Source organism: Lemur catta, chromosome 9, assembly GCF_020740605.2.
Source record: "Lemur catta isolate mLemCat1 chromosome 9, mLemCat1.pri, whole genome shotgun sequence".
Classification (NCBI taxonomy): domain Eukaryota; kingdom Metazoa; phylum Chordata; class Mammalia; order Primates; family Lemuridae; genus Lemur; species Lemur catta.
Genome location: NC_059136.1, coordinates 94,265,843 through 94,292,665, shown reverse-complemented (window position 1 = coordinate 94,292,665; position 26,823 = coordinate 94,265,843). Strand labels below are relative to the sequence as shown.

The 26,823-nt window shown below is 44.7% G+C and overlaps 1 protein-coding gene across 1 annotated transcript in view; it reads left to right on the top strand.

Annotated features, from left to right (window-relative positions):
* Nucleotides 1-956: 956 nt before the first annotated feature.
* LYN (LYN proto-oncogene, Src family tyrosine kinase) overlaps nucleotides 957-26,823 on the top strand; it is a 114,078-nt gene continuing 88,211 nt past the window's right edge. The window contains exon 1 of the mRNA XM_045560815.1: nucleotides 957-1,217. The gene's annotated coding sequence lies outside the window, so the exon portion shown is untranslated. The remainder of the gene's footprint in view (nucleotides 1,218-26,823) is intronic.

Here is a 26,823-nt window from a genome sequence, read left to right as displayed (position 1 = left end):
GAAAGCAAGTGCTTAGGGCAGTGCCTGGTGCCCCTCAGGCCTATGTAAATGTTTGCCAAGTCTCCTACAGTGCCCCATTTGTTTCTTTGTAAATTCTACAAGGCAGTGCAATGCTGGGAATCCCAGGGAACATAATCTGGTTTAGAACAAGTGGGCATCCAGGGTGACTGTGACTAACCTCACATCTTGGATTTGTAAGTGTGATTTATTGGGTTGGAACATGAGCTTGAACATGCAGTCAGTCATTCTTTCAGCAAACACTGGTTAGGCACCTGCTATGGGCCAAGCACCGGGCTACAGGCAGGGACGCAGCTGTAGTAGGAATGAAGTAGTAACAGTCGCCATTCCTGCATGCTAGGCAGTGTGAGCCCTCTACAGAAAGGCATTAGGCGAGGTAGGCATCCTTATCTCCAATTTCCTGGGAGGAAATTGAGGCTTTGAGAAACTGAGCACTTGCCAGGCCATTGACCGCCACAGCCACACCTTCCGCCTTTCGCACCAATGCCCCGAACAGTCCCTTGTACACCCTTACGGAACCTACTCTCAGCGAGACCCTGAGCATCAACTCAGCACATCTCACCCTCTTCCTGGAGAGCTCCAAGAGTTGGAAGGGATCAGAGCGCACCCTTTCTGCTCCCAGGGGCACCTCACTCCCTAACACCTTGGAGTAGGTCGGAAGGAAAGCAAAGGAGACGCGAGAGGTGTCGTCGAGGGTCGATGTGCCTACGAGGAAGAGGCTCGTCTGGAGACCCTTCCGTCCATCCCTACAGGATAATGCTGGGCCCGAGGCTGACCCACTCTTCCAAGCTGCGCTCTGAGTCACCAGGTTTCTCTGCCTTCAAAGCCCTGCGGGACGGCCCTACCAAACACCCAAACCTTGGGCAGGGACCAAACGGTCACTTCCCCGCCCTCCGGGTGCAGTATGCAAATCCGAGCACCAGGAAGTAGCTGGGACCTCTCGGCCGAGCCCAGAGACAGCCAGTTCCTCTCCCGCCGCGCCGGGCCGCGCCGCCGCTCGCTCCCGGGCCGTGGTGCCGCCGGGCCCGACGCGCTGCAGCCTCCAGCCCGCGGCAGGCGGGGCGGCCGCGCTCCCCGGGCCCCGAGCCCGCAGCCCCTCCCCACGCGGGTCCCCCGGGCTGCCCCGTCGCGCCCCTCCTCTGAACTCAGGTCACCGTGGAGCTCCGCCGCCGCGGCCCCGAAACTTTCACTGTGAGCGGGTGAGTCCCCGGCGCGAGCCCGGGGGGTGGGCGCGGGCGCCGGGGCGGACGGTGCGGGGTCTGCGGCCGTGCCACCAGCTGGAGTCCCGGGCGCAGGCTGGGCTAGGGAACGGGGGGGCGGGGCATGGCGCGGCAGGGGTCGCAGCAGCGCCCAGCCCCGGCGGCCAGGGCGCCCCAGACGCCTTCAGCCGGCGGGTGACCCGGCCTGGGCGTGCGAGGGCGCGGGGGCGGGCGGCTCCGCAGGTGTCCGCCGCCGAGCCGCGCAGGGGAGTGGTGGGAGGTGCGAGCGCGGGGACGGGCGCACGGCGGTGCTTCCCGGCTCCCGCCCGAGCGCCAGCAGCTGTCCCTGCTCCGGCCACTCCCGGCGCACAGCGGGGAAGCCCCTGCGTACGCGGGGCGGGCGCACGGCGGGGACCCTGGAGAGGACTCCTCGGGTTGCACGATCTGATCTCCCCAGTGGGCCCTGAATCCCCAGAGGTGGGCGGCGGGGTTCGACCCGAGGACAGCGCCCTGCTCGGCGGCCCCGGGCAGGAGCGTGACGTCCAGGGGCCGCAGCGGAGGCTGGCGCTCACCCTCCTTCCGAGCCCGGCGCCCCCAGGCCTGCAGAGCAGCAGTCCGGTGCTTTGGCCGCCCAGAGGAAGCCGGAGTTATTTTAAGAATTCAGGGGTTGCCTTTCCTTCGCCTTGGGGGAAGGGCGTAGGCGTCAGTTCCCACTTTCTACGTTATCTTGGCCGGCTGTGGCATCTTCTCCATGCTGTGCATTTGTAATGTTCCCACTAATAGCCCGCCTGTCGTGTGGACCTGTAGTTCTGCCTTCATTTCTCTGTAATCCGTGTGTGTGTGTGTGTGTGTGTGTGTGTGTGTGTGTGTGTTAATTATCACAAATCCACTCAACTTTGCCATCTCAGAATCCAGGCCTTGCAATTTTCTAGCTGTGCATGAAGGGGGCTCATTACTGAAATTCTCCCTTTGGGTTCCTTCATCTTGGAGAGAGCGTATCTCTCATGCGCTGGTTATTACACATAAAGCCCCTGGTACATACTAGGCAGGCATTTCATAAACGGTGTGGTTATTGTTATTTATTGCAACTAATTCTATCTGTATAAACGAGGCTCCTTGGTTCTTTGCAGCTTGGTGATTTCGAACCTGAGACTACCGTATCTGATTTAGCCATCTGGCTTTACTAGTGAATCCGTTTAATAAATACATGAGGGATTTGCTGTGCCAAAGCAAGGCCAGGCAGTCTGACTGCTGAAGAAGTAGCCAGTAAAGATATTTGACTTCTGGTTTGTTGTCGGCCCCCACCCGCTGTAGGGATGTTTTTTCTGGACAGCCAACACCTCCAGCGGTGCCCTGGGGAGCGAGCACTGAAAGTGTGCAGGCACTTACTGAGCCCTTCCTAGGGAGGAGTGAGCTTTCCTGCAGAGAGCGGGTCCAGCTATCCCCTCCATTCTCATTTGGAGGTAAGGCAGGAATGTTTTGAGGCTTGAAGAAATTTAATTAGATCACAGGAGCCTTTGGTGACTGGGTCTCTCTGGATGTCAAGGGAGTGACTCTCTTCCCAAGTGAAGGGTAGAGGGCAGTGGATGTAAGAGGAGAGAAAATAGGAGATAGGAAATTTGAGGTTTGGCCTCTTCTACCATTTACCAGAGCTGTGATTTGGAATAAGCCACCTGGGCCATTTATGCAGCCCACATTTCCTTCAGCAGCAACCAGAGTTGCATCAGAATCTGTCTGCATGTTTATAGTCTGTATTCACCACTAGAGTAGAAGCTCCATGAGAACAGCTTCATAGGTCTGTCCAAAACAATAGCCCCTGTGCTATCTGTGCATCTACCACAGAGTAGGTGCTCAGTCGAGACTACCTGGAAGGAGAAGGAAGGCCTGCTCTGACCTGGCCCTGTGCAAAGCTGAGGACGTAACCGAGATGAAGAGACAGGATGGTCTCTAAGCCATGTGGAACCTACTGGCCCTTTCTGTCCTGGTTTCCAAAAGGGAGATTTGAGGGGCTTTGTTGACTGTGCAGCTACCCAGCACTAGTGTTCTAAATGGGAATTCCCACTCCGCACTGTCTCACCGGAAGAGAGGTCCTGATGTGTTAGTGGTAAGATGTTTCCTGCAAAGGTAGTTGGCCCCTTCCAGAAGACCCTCGTCATCCTAGAGTCACTGATGTTGCAAAGGTGAGTGGAAACTTGGCAATACCACCCGCCTCCAATGGCTTCCTTTTAGCAGAAAAGTGGTCCAGCACAGTTTTTTGAATCAATGACTTTCAAAGCCTTTTAGTTCCGTCTGTAGTATTTGTATTCAGAAATAAATCACCAAAGCATCCGAGATTCTGGTTGGTTTGCATGAATATATGGAGTTACAAAATTAACCATATTATTAACCATATTAATTAACAAAATGAAACCATATTATCCATATACGAGCCTATGCTAATTTTCTAAATAAGAATACAATGTGTACATGTGCCCAGCCTAGAACTTTGTTATATCTCACTCATACTGATGATCTCTGTGATACATGGATTAGTGTTAACACTGAAGGGTCACCACAATCATTAGAACATTGATCAATGCCACACTGATAGTCGAGACAGCTGTAGACCTTTCCCGGGCTCTTCCTAGCAATGGTGATGCTAACACCTTTCATTGGTTCAGGACTCTGAAGCTTTCATGAACTCTGATTTGATTTGAACCTCTTGTGGCCTCTAAAGGATAGGCAAGGACAGATACAGAAAAAGAGGTTCGGGGACTTGTCCAAGGTCACGGGCCTGGTTAAGTCGCACCATTGGGAGTAGTAGGTATGTTTCCTGGCTTTTCCCACTTGTCCACCTTTGGACCTGTAGCAGGTGCTCTATTACAGATGCTGCTTTACTTACAATGTGATCGTGTCCCAATAAACCAAATCATAAGTTGAAGCTATCATAAGTTGAAAATAGATTTAATACGCTTAACCTATAAGACATTATAACTTAGCCTAACCTAACTTAAATGTGCTCAGAACACTTACGTTAGCCTACAGTTGGGCAAAATCATCTAACACAAGGTGTATTTTATAATGAAGTATTGAATATTTTATGTAATTTATTAAATATTTTACTAAAAGGGAAAAACAGAATGGTTATATGGGTACTTGAAGTATGTTCTCTACTAAATGTATTTTGCTTTTGCAATTTTGTAATTGCTTTTGCAATTGAAAAATCCTAAGTCAAACCATTGTAAGTTGGGGGCCATTTGCACTTAAAAGTAAAGAAACTAATTTATCATTTAATAAACATTGTAAAAACAGGACCAGGAGGTAATTTTTTTCTTTTTTTTTATTTATTTTTGAGACAGAGTCTTGCTCTGTCGCCTCGGCTAGAGTGCAGTGGCGTCATCACAGCTCACTGCAACCTCACACTCCTGGGCTCAAGCCATCCTCCTGCCTCAGCCTTGGAGTAACTGGGACTACAGGCGTGTAATACCGCACCCGGCTAATTTTTCTATTTTTGGTAGATATGGGGGTCTTGCTCTTGCTCAGGCTGGTCTCACCTCAGCTTCCCAGAGTGCTAGGATTACAGGTGTGAGCCACTGCGCCCAGTCTCCTGGTAATTTTTTTTAATCACTCGGTAATTGTCTGAACTAAGTGGCTAACTGCTTGGGATACAGGAGCAGATGCACCATCAAGCTGGACATTTAACTTGTCTTCTGGAAATGAATTTCTGTGCCTGTCAGCACTGCTTCCTGCTTGGGGGTGGAAGTGGAGGGTCTCCGATAACTGCTAAGATGACATCTATACTGGCTGCCGTCCAAGCAGCTCTCGTGACTGCCTTGGGGGCTATCCAGTGTTTGTTGGTTAATATGGAAGTGCCCTAATAATACTTTTCAAAAGCACTCCCCCAGCCTCCACTAGAGGTACTGCCTCCTTGTGTGGTTGCTGTAAGAGTGAGAGCATCAGTCAAGGTGAAAATATGAAGTATGGAGACAGGGCTGATAGAATGCCTGTTAAAATACATATCCCATTTTCTGAGCATTTGCAGTGTGCCAGGGGCCATTCTGAGCCGCTATTTCTATAATAGATACACACTGCCTCCCATCTTTTAAGGCTGATAATGAAGAGAACATGAAAGAGGAAGTTGGTTTGGTTTTCTACTTTTTTCAGTCAGAATACTGAAAGATTTCTTACAGCTGCCTAGTTTCCTGATACTTAAATTGTGAAATTTTGAGTTCACTCTATCATCATTTCTAAAATTTATTTTGAGTAAGTTCCCATTTGGGGAAGACACCCAAGTATAGAAAATGGTATGGAAATCTGCCAATTGAGGAATTAGAAATTTTGTAGCAGTCCAATATCTTTGGCTTAAGTTAGCTGGAAGGGCTCTTGTAATTTAGAATAGCAAGTTTAAATAATCACTTGGGATGATGTATTAAAAAGGCTCCCCCATGCTGACAAGTGCAGGGGCCAGGAATAGCCTTTTTTTTTGTTTATTCTTGGGCTTTTTCTTCATTCTGTTCTCTACTTCATTTTCCCTCATGACTGAGTAAGGTGTCGGCTACCCTCATTTGCCACAAAGCTATTTCTTGAAAGCTGTATTTACAATCAGGATATAGTTTTCATTGTTATAGAACTCTTCCAAAGCGTCTTTTTGTTTGTTTGTTTTGTTTCATTTTTAGAGACAAGGTCTCGCTCTGTCGCCCAGGCTAGAGTGCAGTGCAGTCATCATAGCTCACTGAAGCCTCAAACTCTCAAACTCCTGGGCTCAAGCGATGCTCCTGCCTCAGTCTCCAGAGTAGCTGGGACTACAGGCATGTACCACCACGCCTGGCTAATTTTTTCTGTTTTCAGTAGAGACAGGGTCTCGCTCTTGCTGAGGCTGGTCTTGAACTCCTGGCCTCAAACGATCCTTCCACCTCGGCCTCCCAGAGTGCTAGGATTACAGGTATGAGCCACCGCACTGGGACTAAAGTGTTGTTTGTTTCACGGTGCTTTATTAATCCTCAAAAAACGTCCAACACCACTTCTCCCTCTCCCCTTGTCAGTTCTTCCTCTAACATCTTACAGAACCTTCTTCAAACCAGGAACTGACATGAGATGAGCTGATCATTTATGGGAAGAGATGATCAGTTAGTCTCATTACTGTAACTGTGCTCATTGTTCCTGTAGTGCTAAGATGCCTAAATGATGTCCTGTAAAATTACATGTGGGGATAAATTTACAGGATCCATTTGAGTGGCTGTTTCTCAAGGGTTACGGCTCTGCTTTTGTCGAGTTGTAGAACATAGGGCAGAAGTCTTTACTGGCATAGCTCAGAGGGTTTTTTAGTCTGTCTCATTTCCTTTCTACAGTTCATGCTTCCGACAAAGTCAAATGTTGCCTGCCTGCCCGCACTCCCACCTTTCTGTGAGCACATAAATCTCTCTCACTCCTCGTTGGTGACACCAAACCATACTGATTGGAAGCTCCCTCCCGACACTCCTGTCTGGTGTTCTCCCCGCTCCCTGTAAGGGTATGGCATCTGGTGGGTGGGGAGCTCTGGCCACTCCGCTGGGCCACCGTGAGGTGCTGGTCGGAGCGAGCAACGAGACAGGAGAGATGGGGGCTGTCGTCATTCTGCCTCCAACCGAGGCTATGTCATCATCTCAGTGTTTGGGCCTAGCGGTGCCGCCGCTCTTCCTGGAAACGTTAACCCCCATGGGGTTGAGGGGAATGGAGAAGCTGGTCTCACAGGGGCCCTCTGGAGAGGGAGGATCACTTCTGCTTTCCACGGGGAAGCTGTGTCACGGAGAGCAGAACTGCAGTGGAGGCCGCGGGGAGAAGGCCCTAGAGGAGGCCGGCGAGGAAGTGATACTTCCCCCTGCCGGGGTGAGGCCTGGCCCAGGTCTTTGCCTGCAGCCCCGCCCTCCTTCCCACCCAGCACTGCCTTTTCTTCAGGGTTCTTTCTACCACCTTCTGCTCTGTCCTTGTGCCGGCTGCCCCCGAAGGAGGGAGAGGGCGAGAGGATGAGCCCACAGTCACCGCCTTCTCTGCTGCTGTCTGTCCGCCACCGCCATGTTTGATTTTTCAGCAGAGGAAAGATGTACATTTTGAAATTCCCCATCATGGAAACTGTTACGAAATTTTAAGTAGCTATTTTGAAATCTTTTAATGTTCTGGCAATATAATAACTTCTTAATCCTAACTACAATAGTTCAGGGCTATTTTTAAAGCTACTTAAGCTACAACCTCTTGTTAAATTCTTGGGGTAGAACAGTGACTGTCAAACTTCTTTGATCACAACTTATATCAAGAAACATATGTTACCTTATGCCCAAATACACATCTATCTGTATGTGAAACAAAAGCAAACAAAAAACAGAAACGAGATCTGGTAGCAGAGCCCCTCCCCGCAGCTTGTTGGGGGGTGAGGCCTGGAGCCCTGGAGGCTGGCTTGGCCAGCTTGAGCAGGGTTTAAAATCCACACAGGTGGGCCCAGCAATCCAACAAACTCCAGTCTCACAGGAGGTTTATGAAACAAATACAAATTAAGATACATCCATATAATGGAATACCTGTTAGATATCCTAAAAGATAGCATTCAGTTAGTTACTAATATGAAAAAATGTGTTAAAAAATTGAGCCAGGTGTGGTGGCATGCCTGTAGTCTCAGCTACTTGGGAGGCTGAGGCAGGAGGATCCCTTGAGCCCAGGAGTTCCAGTCCAGCCTGGGCAACATAGTGAGACCCTATCTCTAAAAAAAAAAATTAAATAATTAAAAAAAAGCTGAACCCAAATTGATATTTTATTCTCAAATAAAATATTCATATGTAGGACACATCATCTGTAAGCCCTGCATATAAAAAATTTTTATACTGAGATCTTAGTAGTGATTATTTCTGGGTGATAGGTGAATGCTGATTTTTTTCTTTTGTACATCTTTATTTTTAAAAGAACAAGCATCACTTACATGATTTTAAAGAGGCTGTATAAGGAACAATGGGATGAAGCCAGCATGGCCTCTGAGGGCAGGTGGGAGCAGTCAGGGAACGCTGGAGCCAGAGTGGCCAGCAGGATGCGTGTATGGACATAGTGTAAGCAGACCTGCCCCAGGAGAGCTGACGCACTGTGAATGTTGTAAATAGGGAGAACATTTTCTTAAAGAAGCTGCCACTGTTACATTTAGTATTCAGTTTAGCAAACCCTTCGCTAGTGCCTACTGGGAGTCAGGCACAGTGTTAGGAGTTGGGGTACAAATCTGCTTATGGTGGTGAAATCCTGAAGAGAAAGGACCACACACATTGCAAGAAGGGGCACCACTGAGGAAGGACAGGACTGGGTCTTGCAGGGATCATCCTGCCTCAGCAGAACTTTTTCTAGAAAGGCAGTGGTAAGGCTTGACCGGCAGGCTTCAGGGGTCTTTGGCCCTGATACCAAATACTTGGTCCTTGGATTTTATGGCATCAATGAAGGGAAATTATTGGAGCCTTTTAGTGAGAAGCTGATTTTTTTCCCATCAGAGGCAACTTCCTGCCTAGACAATTTCATAATAAAGCATGCATGATGTAGCAAAAGAATGAGGAGACATCGAGTACTCATTTACTGCTTGGAACAAGTGGACGATTAACCGAGGGACACAAAGGCCCTTTCCCAGGGATTAATGTGGAGCTTGAAAGTGACATTTATTGCTGTTTTTTATAACAGTGAAGGCTTAACCTTGTAATCATCATCTGCAAGTAGGGACTTGATACCTGCACTAAACGATGTCAATCTTGCTTAAACATTTATCTAAAGCTTCTTGGCAGTGGCACCACGATTGAAGAAATAAGCAATTTGGAGTTGAGGTCTCAGTTTCTGTGGGGTTTTCCCAATCTTTTCCATTTGGTTTAAAAGGTGAATATGTTAAGCAGCAGCTTGGTTTTGGCATTGTTCTTACAATAAACTTAAATTAGTTTATTGAAAGCAGCACCATAACTAGGAATGGCAACATTTGGTCAAAACCAAGCAACTACCTGCATAATCAGATATAGTGTATTGAATATCTCCTGTGTTCAATGTCTATGAGGGACTACTCATTTTAAATGTGAGGGGAGATGATATGGTATAGAATGAAAACGGACTTATAAGTTAGAGAGGTCTGAGTCCTATCTAGGCTTTACCATTTGCAACTTTGGGCAAGTTGTTCTCGTCATTTCTTCATTTATGAAATGATAATACTCACCTCAGGTTGGTGGTGATGATGAACATAGCTAATATGTAATCTCCTAACATTATTTATTGTACACAGTAGGTGCATAATAAAAGGGAGCTGTTTTTACTACTATAGTGTGCACTTCTCTCTTAGAGGGAAGGAACCCTGTTCCTTCCTTTCATTAACAAACATATATTGAGTCAGAAGCTTATGTACTGTCTCAGCCCCAGGAAGGTTCAGAGTCTCCTGAGAGAGTCAGTCTCAAACCATCCTGCCTAGCACAGGCTCTGCCATGTGCTGGAGGTGCAGGTGTTTGGTGACTTGAACTTCTCATCAGCCTGTGAGGTACCGGGAACTGCGGTGAGCCCAGAGATCACAGGGGCCAGCCATGTGGTCTCTGCAAAGACACCTTAAGTAGTGAGGGCATGAGGACATAAAAGTGTGACCAGTGCTGTCCTAGATGTGTGTGCAAAGCACCCTGCAAACAGGAAGAGCTCTTAATGAGAGTGAGAACATAAATGTTCCAGCCGGGTTTTGAGAGAGAAGGAATTTTTCAGTTGAAGGCCTTAAGGGGAAATGCAAAGGTGTAAAAGGGCCTGGATAGCCCAAAAAAGGTGACGAGTCCCCTGGCCTCTGTTTGCCAGGTTGGAGTACAGTGGCGCCATCATAGCTCACTGCAGCCTCCAGCTCCTGGGCTTGGGCCATCCTCCTGCCTCAGCCTCTCCAGTAGCTGGGATTATGGGTGTGAGCCACCATGCCCCGCTGGGTGGCATCTTTACATAATGAGGGACTTTGTGACCCGGAGAGTGGCAGATATGGGAATGAACACAATCCCTGGCTTCAAGCGAATTTTTGATATGGAGTTTATGGTCATTAATAGAATCAAAAGTGGTTGATTTTTGTCTTTCTGGACCATATTGACTTTTCAAATTGTTTCAAATTTGGTAGATGCCTAATGTATATAAAAAAGAAATTTTAACAAGGTAAATTTTATAACTGCCTGCGTACGTGTCTTTTACTTTATGGTTTCAGTTATTTTTGAAGTTTTAAGTAAATCAAAATAACCAACAAATGAAGGTTTAATTGAGATTTTATTTAAATTTCATTACAAGTGGATATTGTTTCAGGAGCCTAGTAGAAAAAAAATGTCCAAATGCTTTGGCAAATGATTCTCAAACATTGTTACATTGTTGCTATGGTTATCACGAGTCTTAACAAGTGCTGTGACTGGTCCCCTTCTGGTGTCAGGTTATCAACCGCTGGGCTCTTGGCATCACCTATCTTCGTTGGGATCCAACATTAGAGTCATAGAATCTTACAGAGGGAAGAGATTTTGGTGGTGTGTCGCACACACAATCCTTAATAGGGAGCCACTTTTCCCTTGGACACTGGGTCTCAAATGTCATTGTCTGCACCAGGTCACCTTGGTGGGAGTGACATTGTGAGAACACTGTGATAGGGATATTACCAGGGTTGCCCAACATGGCCCATTTCATTTTTGCACAGCTGAAGGTGTAGGCAAGAAAGCTTTTTCTCTCAAGCCACAATCTTTTATTCCCATAATTTTGGCCTCTTGGTTCTAGTTCTGCCCTCTGGCACAGTTCTACACATTTAAAGCCACACACTTAGACTGGCTGACTAACCGTTCGCTCTGGTTGTAGGTACAGGATGTGTAGGGTTATTACTGACTGCGTGGCCACCCATCGAGGTGGCTCCTCCTCTCTTCCCACCAGAACTCAGATTTGGTCACGATCAGTCCTGTTTTAGCAGGTGTTTCTACGTCCCCCTCCGTAGCGCAGCCCTGACTGCTCAGAAGCGCCTGTTCTTGCTGGTGATTGCGTCATGAATGGATGTACTTTGGATTTGACAGTAATTAGTGACATAAAGTCATGTTGCATAGATGGTCCGAAGATATAAGAAGAAAAGGAGCGGGAGAGGGGGGAGAGAATGAAAGTGAGAGTAGATGAAGGACAAGGAAACAGAAAAGCAAATGCAAGAGGCAAGAAATTGGAAGGAAAATACTGCAATTTATTTTGATCACTAATTTGTAATGTACACAGTGACTGTCCACTGTGTTTGCTCTAGTCACACAGGCTTGTGTGGGATTAATGCTAATAACTTGGCTTCTGTAACCACAATTTATATTTAAAATGTGTATTTATTGAGCATCGTATGTCAGGCATTACAGTGGGTGCTTTGGGGAAAACATAAACATGAATAAATGTGAGGTTCCTGCCCTAGAGGAGTTTATTGTGCTCTATTCTCTCTGCGTTGTTCACCAACCAAAATGCTGACAAATAAATTTGCTGTGGCTGTGGGTGGGACAGTTACCATCTTGCTCAGGAGATCCCTGGGCACCCAGGTCAGTGCCCAGAAATCCATGGTGGGAAGGGAGGCAGGGCAGTGAGGTGGTTAGAGCACAGGATGTGGAGTGATTCACATTTGGGCTCAATTCTCAGGTCTGCTCCCTTCCAGCTGTGGGCTACTGGTGGGGTGTTGGCCTTGCTAGCCTCAGGGTCCTCATGTTTAAACCTCAGAGGTTGGTTTTGAGGGTTCCAGCACCTAGCTAAGGGTAGTCATTGTTATCAAAAGAAAGTTGCTTAGGGCCTGGGTGTGGTGGCTCACACCTGTAATTTAGCACTCTGGGAGTTCAAAGCGGGAGGATCAGGGAGTTCAAGACCAGCCTGAGCAAGAGTGAGACTCCATCTTTACTAAAAATAGAAAAATAAGCATGGTCGTGTGCACCTGTTACCCTAGCTACTCGGGAGGCTGAGGCAGGAGGATCTCTTGAGCCCAGGAGTTTGAGGTTGCTGTGAGCTAGGCTGACGCCAGGGCACTCTAGCCCTGGCAAGAGTAAGACTCTGTCTCAAAAAAATAAAAAAAAAAAAAAAGAAAGATTCTTAGGATAGCTACTATAAAAAAATCAAATCATGCCGAGTTAAAAAAGAAACAAACCAAAACAGAAAACAATCAGAATAATAAGTGGTACTCTGTGCATTGTTGGTGGGAGTGTAAAGTGGTGCAGCTACTATGGAAAACACTATGATGGTTCCTCAAAAATTTAAACGTAGAATTGCCATATGATGCAGCAGTTCCACTACTGGGATTGCTGCAGGTTCCCCAAGACATATTTGTACACCATGCTCATAGCAGCATTATTCACAATAGCCAAGACCTGGAAGAACTCATATCCATCAGTGGATAAAACAAAATGTGGTATACACATACAGTGGAATGTTACTCAGCCTTAGGAAGGAAGGAAATGCTGACACATGCTACAACCTGGATGGATCTTGAGGACATTAGGCTGAATGAAATAAGGCAGTCACAAAAGGACAAATACTGTATGATTCCACTTATATGAGATACTAGAATAGTCAAATTCAGAGACAGAAAGTAGAACGGTGGCTTCCAGGGACTGCAGGAGAGGTGAATGGGAGTTATTGTTTAATGGGTACACAGTTTCAGTTTTGCAAGATGAAAAGAGTTCTGGACACGGATAGTGGTGATGGTTATAAGAATATGAATGTATTTAATGCCACCAAATTATACACTTAAAAAGGGTTAAAATGTAAATTTTATGTTCTATATATTTTACTACAGTTTTAAAAAATGATTTACAAAAGTTACTTGATGAGCAGAAATGTGTACAAATAGGCAGAGATGGTTTTGAGAATATTTCATTAAGTTTGCTAAGTTGCCCTTCTTCTGGCTGGGGATTTGTGTACCAAGCAGACTGGGGTTCACTTTTTTAGCAGGGAGGGGACAGGGTCTTTATATCATTTAATATAAGGCCATGTGGATTGCTGGATGACAAAATATTGAAATGGCTGTGATGTGAGAGAGGGAGTACGATAATGATGGAGAAATGTACAGAGGCAGAGATCGTGGGTTCGAGAGTGAGGAGAAACATTCTAGCAACCACAGCTGCCTGCAGGGGAGGGTGCGGGGACTGTCCTCCACCACTGGACGTCTGTCAGTACAGACCACACGGTTCTCTTAAGGGACCTTTTAGAAAGGGTTGGATTAGATGGCTCTAAAAGGTGCTTTCTAATTTGATAATACCATTATTTCTAGGCATGTAATCATTGATTACAAATTACTTAATAAGAAAGAATATTTCTGATGGAGTTCTTCCTAACAGGCTTTGAGGGGAATTTTTTTTAAGTTTTCCCAATGTGGGAGTGTTGGTTTTTTTTTCTTAATTTAAGTATAAAACATGCATAGAAAATTACAGAAAAGTCTGGCTCAATGCAAATCCTCCTGTAACCACGCCCAGACGAAAGAGCAGATTGACGTTGTCCCCCTCACAAAAGTACTCCCTCTCCTCAAAGGCATCTCCCGTCCTGCTTCTAGTTTTCGTGTAGTTTCCGATGTCGGCTTTTTATAATAACAGTAAAGTGTAAGGAATTGAAAAGCAGTACAAAGCCATTTGGTTTGGCAAATAAACAGATTTTCAAGCTGTGTGTTTGGCTGCTACTGGCATCTCCCTCTGTGGAATTTACTGCCGTCCACTTGGAGAACAAGCCCTATTCTCGCTATATACCCTTGCTATTGGGTTGCTAAATTCTCACACCTGAGTTTGATCTGTGCCTTATTTAAGTATCTTTTTACTCATCCATTAATTAGTAAAATCAGTTGGCACTATCTATATATGGCTGTTTTTCTGCACAGCTAAGTAAATTTGTAAATGCAAATGTGTGGGTGTGATAATGGTGGTGTCCACTGACCAGGATGTAATCAGACATCCTGTTACGTGACACGGTGCCAGTGTGTGCATAGGCATTTGAAAGCACTGCCTAGTTCTGTGGATTCCTTGATGCTGTTCTTCAGTAAAATAGGACTCATTTCTCTGATGTTAAGGAACACAGCACCTTTTTTACCGACTGTTTTTTTAGCTTCTGCTTCATGGAGTTTTGATATTTATTTTTGGGGGGGTGAGAAAGAGAGGCATACTTTGACCTGTGGCATTTGTGAATCCATGAAATAATGCTTCCTTTATTCATCATTCAGGTAACATTTCTTGGATACTTATTATTCATGAATATGCATGTATAGGACTGCAGTCTTATCCATGAGTTCTCAACAGCAGAATTATTCCATTCATACTCAGAAAGTTAATACACTTTTAAAAGTAGAGTAAGGAGTATAAATTTTTTAAAAAATTTTCCATGTTTTTCTTTTTTAAGAGTTGGGGACTTGCTCTGTTGCCCAGGCTGGAGTGTGCAGCTATTCTTAGGAGCGATATTTGCACACCACAGCCTGGAACTCCTGGACTCAGGCAATCCTCCCCTGTCAGCCTCCCGAGTAGCTGGGACTGCAGCTGTGAGTTTAAATTTCTCCGTCACATAAAATATGAAGGACATGCACAGGCAGCAGAGTACTGAGGGACCCATCTTTCTGTGCAAAAGTCACAATTGTGGTCTGGGTCACACAGGGATAACCACACCCCAGAAGCTGACGCTGAGCCTGTGGCTGGACTGTCCATGGTCCTAAGACCTCAGCCCTCAGCCATTTCCTTCTCCCCTCGGCACCTCTGTGTTGTAACTGCTTGGCTCTGTTGGCAGTCGCTGGACGCCACAGAGGATTTGAACAGAAAGTGAGTCCTGGGAATCGGGGGTGGGGAGGGAATGTTGAACCAAGGAGACTAACCAGAGCAGCATAGTTTTCAAGCAAAGAAGCGAGTTCTGCAGTGGAAAGAAAAGAAGAGATGGGGAGATAACTTGGCTGGATTCCATACTTATCTTGGTGAAGAATGCAGGGTTTGGAGGAGTGACGACACCCTAGCTCATGAGAACTGCTCTAGGCTGTGACCTGCTGGCTGTCTGAGGAACAGGGTGCCCATCACCATTACAAACTCAGAGTCGGGAATGGGGCTCTAGTCCACGCTCTGTGGAGTGCTTGTCTGGGCCTCTTCTCCTAATTCATAAAACAGTAATGGCAGATGCTTATCTGCTATCTCATCCAGATGGGCGAGGATTAAATGAGGTAGTGTACCTGAGAGTTCTTCGAGGGCTCTAGCTCATTCCACACTTTGCCTATTGTTTTGGATTAAACTCTCCTTGATTTTGGAGAACCGCTGCCCTCGCCCCGTGCATGGCCCCCCTGGCCTGTGTTGGTTGATTCACTTACACGCCATCACCAGTCCTGCGGTGAAATTGAGGTAGGGTGTACACAGCAGCTGCAAATTCATTCTTCTTAAAATGCTATGGCAAAAGGCAAAGGGAAAACAGTGTATTTCATTATTAGGTCATCTTTAAGCATCCTGTGAAGGGTAAAGCAGTTTTTGGTTTTTTTTTTAAGCCAATTTTATAGATAAAGAAACAGGGAATAGGCCAGGTGTGATGGCTCATGCCTATAATCCTAGCACTCTGGGAGGCGGAACCGGGAGGATTGCTTGAGCTCAGGAGTTCGAGACCAGCCTGAGCAAGAATGAGATCCCACCTGTACTAAAAACAGAAAACTTAGCTAGTATGGTGGCTCGCACCTGTAGTCCCAGCTACTTGGGAGGCTGAGGCAGGAGGATGGCTTGAGCCCAGCAGTTTGAGGTTGCAGTGAGCTATGATGATTCCACTACACTCTAGCCAGGGAGACAGTGAGAGACTGTATCTCAGAGGAAAAAAAAAAAAAAAGAAAAGAAACAAGGAATAAAAACTTCGCTTAATTTGGTAGAATTGCACCCTCCAAGCTCGTCACCTTCATTTAGAGGGCAAGGGAATAGCCGCATTTGAATTAGCTGGATGGAGAGCCACGCTGCTACTGACCAGAGAACAGGCTTTATGCAGGTTAAAGGTCCACATCTATCTTCTGATTGATCGTGTACCAATCTTGGCCTAATTTCTCCTGATAAGGAGATGAAAACATCAGTGCATTTGAACTTTGATCCATGTGACACTCCTGTCATGCCATACAAATGAAAATTCAGATTGTAGATTAAGGACAGTAAAGTTTTCTCTATTGTACCTTAAGTACTCCCCCACCTCCGCCCCCAATAATAAATTACATGCTTCTTGAAGTTTTAAGACTTGAGATCAGGAGCTGCATTCCAGTACTGAGCAGAGCTCCAGCTTCGCAGGTGGAGGTGGTTCCCGAAGGGCACCAGACCCCCAAAGTCTAGCAACAGTTCTGCTTCACTCTTCAAATTTGCCTTTTGTACCTCTGTTTTCCCCCAATTTTAATGGAAGGGCTACTTCTTTGCATGTTTCCAAAATATTTCAGAATCTTTAGTAAAGGGATATAGCACTCTAAGCCATCAGAATAACTTTTAAAGGGTAGTAAACAATTTTTTCTTTTGAAAACAGTAACAAAAATTCAAATGAAAGTAGACTTGATTTTAAGAAACAACTATTTTTTCCTGTTTTTGTTTTGTAATCAACTTTTAAAATTTTGCTCTTCAATTCTATGAATTTTAGTGCATGTACAGATTCATTTAACCACCATGATTAAGGGTACCGAACAGTTTCTCAGTCCCCGGCCCCCAAAACTCCTTTGTGTTGCCCCACTCCAAGCCCTGGCAACTGCTGATCTGTTCCTGTTGCTATAGTTTTGCCTTTTCCACAATATACAAATAGAATCATACTGTATGTGACCTTTTTCTCGGTAATGGTTTTATTGAGAAATAATTCACATATCCTATAATTCATCCATCTAAAGTATACAATTCAGTGGTTTTAAGTATGTTCACGGAGTTGTGCAACCAGTACGACCATCAATTTTAGTTGTGCAACCATTACCACGTTTTCATCATGCCAAAAAGAAGTCCTGTGCCCATTAGCGTCACTACCCCCCTTTCCCCTGCCCCACTTCCCCTTGCCGCTAATCTACTTTCTGTCTCTATAATAAATTCCAGGCAATGATTTTTAATGATGTTTTGTACATGGCTTTTGAAGTTTCCCAGACTGAACTGTTTCCAATTTTATTAATTTAACTTTTCAGAATTTTGAGGTGTAATTTATAACACAATTTCTGTAATGCCTAATATTGTTGGAAGAAAAAACCTTGTTGTGTCTTTTATCAGGAAGAATACTCAGGTAGAGCAGTTTTTCCATCTTCCACCTAAAAAAATCAAGGCCCTCTCCATTGGAATGCTCCAGGATAGTGAAGGGTGGTGGTGTTACCCTGGAGTGAATGTTATTTGGGAGGTTGTCCTGGAAAGCTGGGTTTTGCATTCTGAGGTTTAAATTTTGTGTGCTTTTTGTCCTGCTGTGTTCTGCTGTCCTCCCACCTGGCTGCCTGCAGGTGGTGGCAGTACTGTGACTCCCCGGTCACTGGGGAGCGGTCTCTGTGGGCCCCAGCCCCCCACCTAGAGAACAGACATGATTATACCTCCTCATGGGCTCTCACAAGGATCAAGCCCAGCGGCGACTGTTTGAGGCATGCTTCTTAGCCTTTCCCTTCTTGGTGAGAGGCAACGTCATGTAGGCACCAGGCACAGGACCCAATCATGTGACCTGGCTCAGCATTTGGAGGCACAAATTCTCTCTGCTGGTGGCATGTAATCTCGGGCAAGTCACTTAACTTCTCGTTGTCTCTCTGTGGCCATCTGTTACTCAGCGATTAATAACAGAAGGTCGTTTTGAAGTTTTGCTGTGATTATTTAAGTGGATGTACTCTAAACATAACAGAGCCTTAATAAATATTTAATATTTGCTTTCCTTTTTGTTAAAGTAATAATTTTTAGGCCATAGGATCTTTAGGGAGCTTTTTCTGTGCAACTATATGGAAGCTACTAGGAAGTATTTGCAAAATAAAGTGTTTTGCAAAGGCTGTGGTCATCTGAACCTAGACGTGTGGTTGGACTCGTGCCAGCACTACATTTTGAAATGTTTGCTACAGCATAGACGCAAAGTGTGTTGCTAAAAGGAAAAGAATGTTTGGATGCACCAAGATGGACAAAGGAGAAAACCACATCAGGATGACTTAAGTTTTCCATGCGTTGTTTAGTTTCTGTAGGAAGCTAAAAACTTTCTGGCGCTTAGGCCCCCGAATCCAGCCAGTCTCTTCCTAGGACTGAACCTGAACCTGTCTGAGGCTGCTCCGTGCCTGTGCTGCACCTACTTCCTTACCGAATCCCAGTTGATGGTGAGCTAGACGATCCAATCTGAGGTGGTTTTCTTTAGATGAAAGACTGATATATGAGGACCAAGGAGAAAAAGGAGCTGGGAAATGGTTTGTTTTGGTACAGAAGGGAAAGCAAGTTGTTTTCTTAGTTGGAAGAGTTATTACTTGTTTTACTTTTGTACGAGGCAATAATTACCTTTCACAGAAAATATAGTAGAAACAGCAATCATTTATTAAATGTGTGTCCTCTGTTAGGTGATCAATTCCTTAGAAGGTATGTGATTGTTATTGATAAGGAAACTGAGGCTCAGAGACAATAATTTGCTCATTTAGGCATTAAGTAAATGGAACCCGAGTCAGCCCGACTCCCAAACTGATGTGTTTTATTTGACTTTGAAATGTTTTTTTTTAAAAAAAAAATTGCGATTATACTAAGTGGAAGGTAACTTCATTGATTTTATCAAGTTGACTTTGTACATTAACTTAAATGTAAACAAGAGTACAATTGCTTCTGAGGACTGATTACAAATAGGATGCAGCAAACATTTGTTGAGCACACAGTACATGCCATTTATTACTCTAAACACTTGCCAAGTTTTTATTCACTTAATCTTCATAATGACCTTATGAAAGAAGTACAGTTATTATCCTTTATATTGCAGATAATTAAAGGTTAATTAACTTGCGTGTGTCATGTTGCTGTATGAGGTGGAGCCGTAGCTTGAACCCAGGAAGTCTGGCTGTTGAGTGTAGCTCCTCTGCTATGTGAACCCCAAATCCCACCCACTAAAAACCAGCCAGTACAGTCAAAGCAAGAGAGCCCCCAGTTATGCCAATTTGGTGCAGTTTTTACTATGACAATAGCTTGGAAAGATGAAGAAGAAAAATTTCATTGAAATTGTACTGAAAATTTAAACATTAAATCAAGTGTTTAAAGCATGGTCAGTGTTAAGCCAGTTGAGCTTATCTGTGTTAACTTCTGCTGACAATGCAGCTTATATTATCTATTATGTTAATATTTGTCAAAATTTTTTTGGGAAAAAATGGTTTTCCTTTTCTGGCAAAGCAAAGCAAATAATTTCTTTTACAGCTAAGACTTAATTAAATGGCCAGGCGCGGTGGCTCATGCCTGTAATCCTAGCACTCTGGGAGGCCGAGGAGGGAGGATCGCTTGAGGCCGGGAGTTTGAGATCAGCCTGAGCAAGAGCGAGACCCCATCTCTACTAAAAATAGAAAAATTAGCCGGGCATGGTCATGTGGACCTGTAGTCCCAGCTACTCAGGAGGCTGAAGCAGGAGAATTGCTTGAGCCCAGGAGTTTAAGGTTGCTGTGAGCTAGGCTGATGCCACAGCACTCTAGCCCAGGTGACAGAGCAAGACTCCATATCAAAAAAAAAAAAAAGAGAGAGAGAGACTTAATTATGATGGGATTAAGCCTTTTCTTCAGTGCTTTTCTCACATTTTTCTTTTGCTAAATACTTATCTAGCTTGCATTTTTCATTCCGTTAAACAGTAGCTCTTTGAAATCTTATATTCTCATAACTCTTTACCTAAAAATGCTGCTACAAAACAAAACCTTAGATCCTGAAAAGTTGGTAAAGTTTTAGTTAAGAGATTACTAACAGGAAAAGGAAGGATAATAGACAAAGAAAATGTGGATTGAGTGAATCTCATCACTCTCCCCTTCGAGTTTGCTGGTGGCATTTGTGGCAGTGCATCTGTGATGCTTGAGCAAAACCAGTTTATTCCCTGGGAAGTGATAGAAACTCCACGGCCAGTGCTTCCGCTCAGCACGTGAGCCCTCCATGGCCGGATGTCTCCCGTATGGTGTTCACGGTACTTTATAAATGGATATTTCCATTTCTGAATGATAGTTCTCTGAATAGAACAGCAATTAAAAAATGGATAGGACTTCAATTTTTCTTTACAAAAGGAAAATTGCTTAGGCTTCCTCCATTTCATTTTATTACTGAGGGTGTCAGATGATTCTTTAAGTAAAACCCCAACGTTTTCTTGTCTTAATGAAATTGATATAAGCAGAAGAGTTTTGACATTGACTTTTACATAGAACTGTTTAATCTCAGTGCCAGGCCTGGGACTCGTTCTTGGGCTCATGTTACAAGATCCTTTTTTGTATACCTGTGGCCTAACTGGAACCACTTCTGGTGATCTCCCTGGACTTAACAGTCCCCAAACATGGTAGCTTAAGCCTTGGTGTCAGGCAGAGGTGCTGTGTGGCTCTTGCTGTCCTTGGGGTCGGGGATGAGCTGGATCTTGTATCAGTGTTTTCAGTGCCAATGCAGAACAAACATGGGGCATACACTTAAATAAACACCACTGGTGGACCTAGAACTACTGCCCCGTCCCAGACGGACCACTTCGGATTCCACTTCCGAGTTGGAAGCAGCAAGGAGAGGGCTCCCAGAGGAATAGCTTTGCTGAGTCATATCTAGTTGCATTTCCTGGCTCAAGCAAAGATAAACAAATGAGAAGAATTTAAGCCAAAAATGACATTTGGACTGTGATTTGGGTTAATGTACTACCCCAGGGTGGCAGTGGATTCGTGACTGGACAGACACAGGAAAGAATCTGGGGTTAGAGAAGCCAAATGAGGTCAGTGTTGGTGTATCATCATCTAAAATATGTAACGCTGCCAGGCAAGGTGGCACGTGCCTGTAGTCCCACCTACTCCCCGGGACTGAGGCAGGAGGATCGCTTGAGTCCAGGAGTTCAAGACCAGCCTGGGCAACATAGAGAGACCCCATCTCAAAAAAAAAAAAAAAAAAAGTCTTTTTAAAAGATAACTGTTGTGGAAGATAAAGAGAAAAGAAGTAAAGAAAAATAAAAAAAATGTATCATTGTGCTTACACGAATGGGAAATTGTCTTCACAGTGAGCAAACTAAAGAGTTGAGCTCTTCTTTGAGGAACAGAAAGATCTCTTGGGGTACAATGGAAATTGTTAAGGCTTCTGCCTTAAGCCCCGTGAGGGAAAGCACACAAAGATGAAATCAGTTTTGACAGCAGCAGACTAATGAACTAAGTCACTTTGAACGTGTTTGATTCCCAATCTTCCCTGAAATAAACAGGTTGGAAGTTTGTTGCTGTTCTGAGTTTTCCCTTCAACACTGGGGGATAAATTATTTCCTGAGAAGCTATTCTCACTGAAGCCTCTATTTCTGTGTTGCTCGTCTAATCTGAATAATGGAAGTGGGGTTTTTTTTGTTTGTTTTTTAACTTCTAAAGCAGTCAGAAAGGAACAATTATTGAAGTTTATTGAGAACCCTGTCTTTGAAAGTAATTTGTCATCTATTTATGATTAACCTGATTGTTGTTTGTCTATGTAGAATTTAAAGTGTTTTATCCATTATGTAGATCTTGAGATTTTCAACATAAAGTAGAATTGTTTTATCAATCGTAGAAATATTTATTCTCTGAAAGTTGATGATAAACAATGTGGTAGCATGACTCCTGAAATAAAGAAAAGTAGGTAGCACAACCTTCATACCAGTTAAATCTGAAGTAAGTATAGTGAGCTATGGTTTTTATAAAATGGAAGCTAATACTTTGTGAATGTAAATATTACCGTTTTTTTTATGGCTATAGTGTCACCAAATTCCTTTTTCTTTTTTTCTTGGCTGTCAGATTTATAGAACAAAAATAAAGTTTTTAGGATATGAAATATGATATGAAATTCAACTTTGCTGAACACCAGCAAATGCTCTTGCAATACTGGGCTCTATTTATCAACCCTATTTTTATTCCCCTTGAGCATTTTTTTGCTTTTTGAGTTCAGGTATGGGGTTAGGTTGGCAGTGAATGAATTCCAATCCCGGATCTTGAATGGGGCGTGGATGTAATGCCGTAGAGGATCATTTCTGCAGCAGTTACCCTGCAGGCAGCCAAAGTGAAGCCATCCATGATTCTATTGCTACCATTTAGATTCTAAGGTGAAGGTCACAATTTGGTAAGGTTCCCTACATTATTGAACTATGCATTTTATTCTTTTCCAAAGGCAGGTAAGGCTGTAGTCTAGGGTTTTTCTAGTGGTTCTCAACCCTGGCTGCTCATTGCTATTAACAGGAAGCATTTAAACCTCCTGCACCCCAGCTGCACCCCAACCGATGATGTGGGAACGGTGGAGGACCCAGGCATTGGTGCTCTTCAGTGCTCCCCTTGTGATCCTGCTGTGTCCCAAGGCTGAGACCATTTCACTAGATTCAGCCACCACAGGAACCTTTGGGCTACTGTTGGAAAATGTGCCATCAGTGGATTAAGGTGGCCTTGTTAATATCTGGTCAGTTCCCACCAGAAAGTCAGACGTCCTGGGGTGATGAGATGTGTCCAGAATAGCTGCCTAGCTAGAAAAGCCACCTGAAAGTCACCTTGAGAAAAGAGGACCACAGAAGGCCCAGTCAGGAGGGTGGGCAGTGTCCTGGGGTTGGGGTCCTTACTCTTCCAGTCACCCCGAACAGGAAGCATCTGGGATGGGCAGGGACACTGCCTGCTGGGAGAGCTTCCCTCACCAAAACAGCCTTGCCTTGGCCGCGCCGTACGCAGTGTGGGAGCACGCAGACCTCGCGCTGTGGGGACTTCCCATGCAGGCCCGGAGTCTCTCCCCTGCCCCTGGGACACACCTCCAGCAGTCCCAGGGGTTGCCCATTCATCTCGACTTCTGCAAAGCAGCCTATCAGTGAGAAAGGGGTATGTAGTAGGGAACCACGAGTGTAACATAGTTCCTTCATAACTCACATCATTCGGTAGTTTGGGTTTTTTCCCCCTCCTTTTTACATATAACAGGTTATTTGATATGTGCAGAAATGGGCATCTGTTTGTTCAGTGAGAGGCTGGGTGGTGAGGTTGCCCTGTGAACTCTGGGCAAATTACTCCATCTCTGAGCTGCTACTTTGCCATCTGTTGGAATTTCTTATCAAGATTTAATTAGGGCCGGGCATGGTGGCTCACGCCTGTAATCCTAGCACTTTGGGAGACCGAGACAGGAGGATCACTTGAGGCCAGGAGTTCGAAGTTATAGTGAGCTATAATCGCACCATTGTACTTCAGCCTGGGTGACAGAGCGAGACTCTGTCCCTTACAAAAAAAAAAAAAGATTTAATCAGGATTGGTTGTGAAAGAGTATGTGAAAGTGCTTTGTTAGAAAAGAAATGAAATGCACCCCATTTAAACTCCAGCTGAGCAGAGTGTAGTCCTTCTGCCTCAGCAAATAGGAGCAGCCCTGCAGGAAGCCCATAACCCTGTCCTGTCGAGGATGATTCTCCTCTTTCGGTACCATGAATGCTTGCCTGGCGAGCCATCGCCATCCCTCACAAAACACACTGACCGCACCAAATGCTGGTGAGGGCTGGGAGACTGGAGTATAAATAGGTACGGCCACTTGCAGGAAACCCTCTGGCAGTTTCTTAGAAAATTCTACATATGTCTGCTGCACATCCATGGAATTCCACTCCTAAGTATTTTATGTAAGGGAGAGGAAAACATGTCCAGAGAAAGACATGTCCCATACTGAACACGGTAGCTCTATTCGTAATATTAAAAATCCCTGAGGCTGGGCGCGGTGGCTCACGCTTGTAATCCTAGCACTCCGGGAGGCCGAGGCCGGTGGATCGCTTTAGGCCAGGAGTTGGAGACCAACCTGAGCAAGAGCGAGACCCCATCTCTACTAAAAATAGAAAGAAATTATATGGCCAACTAAAAATATATATAGAAAAAAAATTAGCCAGGCATGGTGGCGCATGCCTGTAATCCCAGCTACTCGGGAGGCTGAGGCAGGAGGATTGCTTAAGCCAAAGAGTTTGAGGTTGCTGTGAGCTAGGCTGATGCCACGGCACTCACTGTAGCCTGGGAAACAAAGCAAGACTCTGTCTCAAAAAAACAAAACAAACAAAAAAACAAAAAACAAAAAAAAACCCTGGAAGCATCTCAAATGTCCATTATCAAAAGAGTGGTTCCATACCTATTGATATATTCATAATATGGGGTACTTAGCCAACAAAAAGATACTGGTACAATCAGCACTGCTTGAATCTCAGAACATTATTTTCAGTGAAATAAGTCAAACAAAAAAGAATATGTACTTCATTTGTGTGAAGTTCAAGAGCAGTGGTCATGGGACAGGGTGACTGACTTAGAAAGAAAGGGGCACAGGGGACTGAGAGGTGACAGGCAAGCCCTGTGTCTTGTGATGGGAGATGGTCACATGGGTGTATATTTAATACATGCATTAAAACTGACCTCATGGAGTAGTCAACATCTATTCCTTTCATTGTATGTACATTTTTTTTTTTTTTTTTTTGAGACAGAGTCTCACTCTGTTGCCTGGGCTAGAGTGAGTGCCGTGGCATCAGCCTAGCTCACAGCAACCTCAAACTCCTGGGCTTAAGCGATCCTACTGCCTCAACCTCCCGAGTAGCTGGGACTACAGGCATGCGCCACCATGCCCGGCTAATTTTTTTTTTTATATATATATTTTAGTTGGCCAGCTAATTTCTTTCTATTTTTAGTAGAGAGAGGGTCTTGCTCTTGCTCAGGCTGGTCTCGAACTCCTGACCTCGAGCAATCCACCCCCCTCGGCCTCCCAGAGTGCTAGGATTACAGGCGTGAGCCACCGCACCCGGTCTGTATGTACATTTTTTAATGGAAAATCAAAATTTATTTTTCTTAAACTTTGTAGAAAAATATACATAACAATATACAACTTTAACCATTTTTAAGTGTACATTTCTGTGGCATTAAGTACAGTCACATTTTTTGCTGTATCACTACCATCTATCTCCAGACAGGGTATATAAATTCAACCTCAATTAAAAATGCAAACTAAAAACAATGTCAGATAAGGGGGTCCAGTTAACCTATAACTGAGACTGTCTTGCTCATTCTCATCGCTTGGTGTTAGGAAGTTGTCCATGGAAACATGCTGAATGCCAAATGAGCCCACTGGCAGAACTTGGCTTGCTGTATTTTCAAGGTCTTCTTAAAGAAAATATGTGCCTGTATTTTGCACAACTATATCTGTGAAATGGTTAAAGAAACTGTGAGCATTTAGAATTCTGAAATTGGGAGCATTTATTAATAATATGGCATTCCTGGAATAATTTGCTTCTGTTTAACATATTTGTTTTGTCATTTTTTTCCTTTCTTGCTGGAATTCATTTATGGACTACAACACCCGTCACTAGGACTTAGGCACTTCCCTTCCCCTTGTGCCCTGTGGCTTCTGTCCCTGTCTTAAAATTGTCTATCTAAACAGAAAGGGCTGGACAACTGCAAACATTTTATTGTCCAGCAGCTCATAAGAGTTGAAACTAAGGCCGGCTGAGGTGGCTCACACCTGTAATCCTAGCACTCTGGGAGGCCGAGGCAGGAGAATTGCTTGAGATCGGGAGTTTGAGACTGGCCTGAGCAAGAGTGAAACCCCATCTCTACTAAAAATAGAAAAATTAGCCAGGCGTGGTGGTGGCTCTTGCCTGTAGTCCCGGCTACGGGGGAGGCTGAGGCAGGAGAATCGCTTGAGCCCAGGAGTTTGAGGTTGCTGTGAGCTAGGCTGATGCCATGGCACTCTAGCCCAGATGACAGAGCAAGACTCTATCTCAAAAACAAAGAAGAGTTGAAACTAAAACTTCAATTTTCACTTCTTCAGAAACCTAACTGTTGACAGGAATAAGGAGGATTATAAAATCATGGGAGGGATTATCATATGCTGCCCGGGGACCTGGTCACACTGCTTTTTAGCCGTGCTATGAATGGTCCACAGGCAGCCTGTTCCCCCCTCCTAAGCCGGAAGGCCAGAGTTGTATGTAATAAGAGCATCAATTCCCAGACAGCTAAGCAGTTTATACCATGTATAGTTACACATTCCCATTTAAACATAATTTTCAATGGATGTACAGTGTTTCATCTTTGGTCTTTAATTGTATGTATTTTCTTCACAAGCGCTGAGGTTTTAAACCTCAGCACTAAGGCTATTAGTGTAATTCAAAAAGAGTGTTTTGCTTAAAGTTAGGGAGTCCTTGCGTTCAGACTGCCTGTGGTTTTCACCTTGTTGCAGTTGAATTAGGTTTATGGAACCTCTGCTTTTCATAGCCTTCATATCAACGCCTTGGGTTTTGGCTTTTTACTAACTTTTAGAAACTACTAGGTTAAAATACAATGAAATGCTCTAGTAAGTGTATCAGCTGTCACTTGTGTATAGGCTGAGAAGATGATCTTGACGACCCTGAACTCGTGGGCCCAGCAGCACCAGGCAGCAGGTGGCAAAGTGCATTCGCTACTTGGTGGAAAGAAATCTGAATCTGGTGTCGGAAAAGTTTAGGGATGTCAACCAGTTGGAAAAAAAAGTTGAAGATACAAAAGGAAAGATTGCCTAGAGTTTAAAGAGCTCTCATT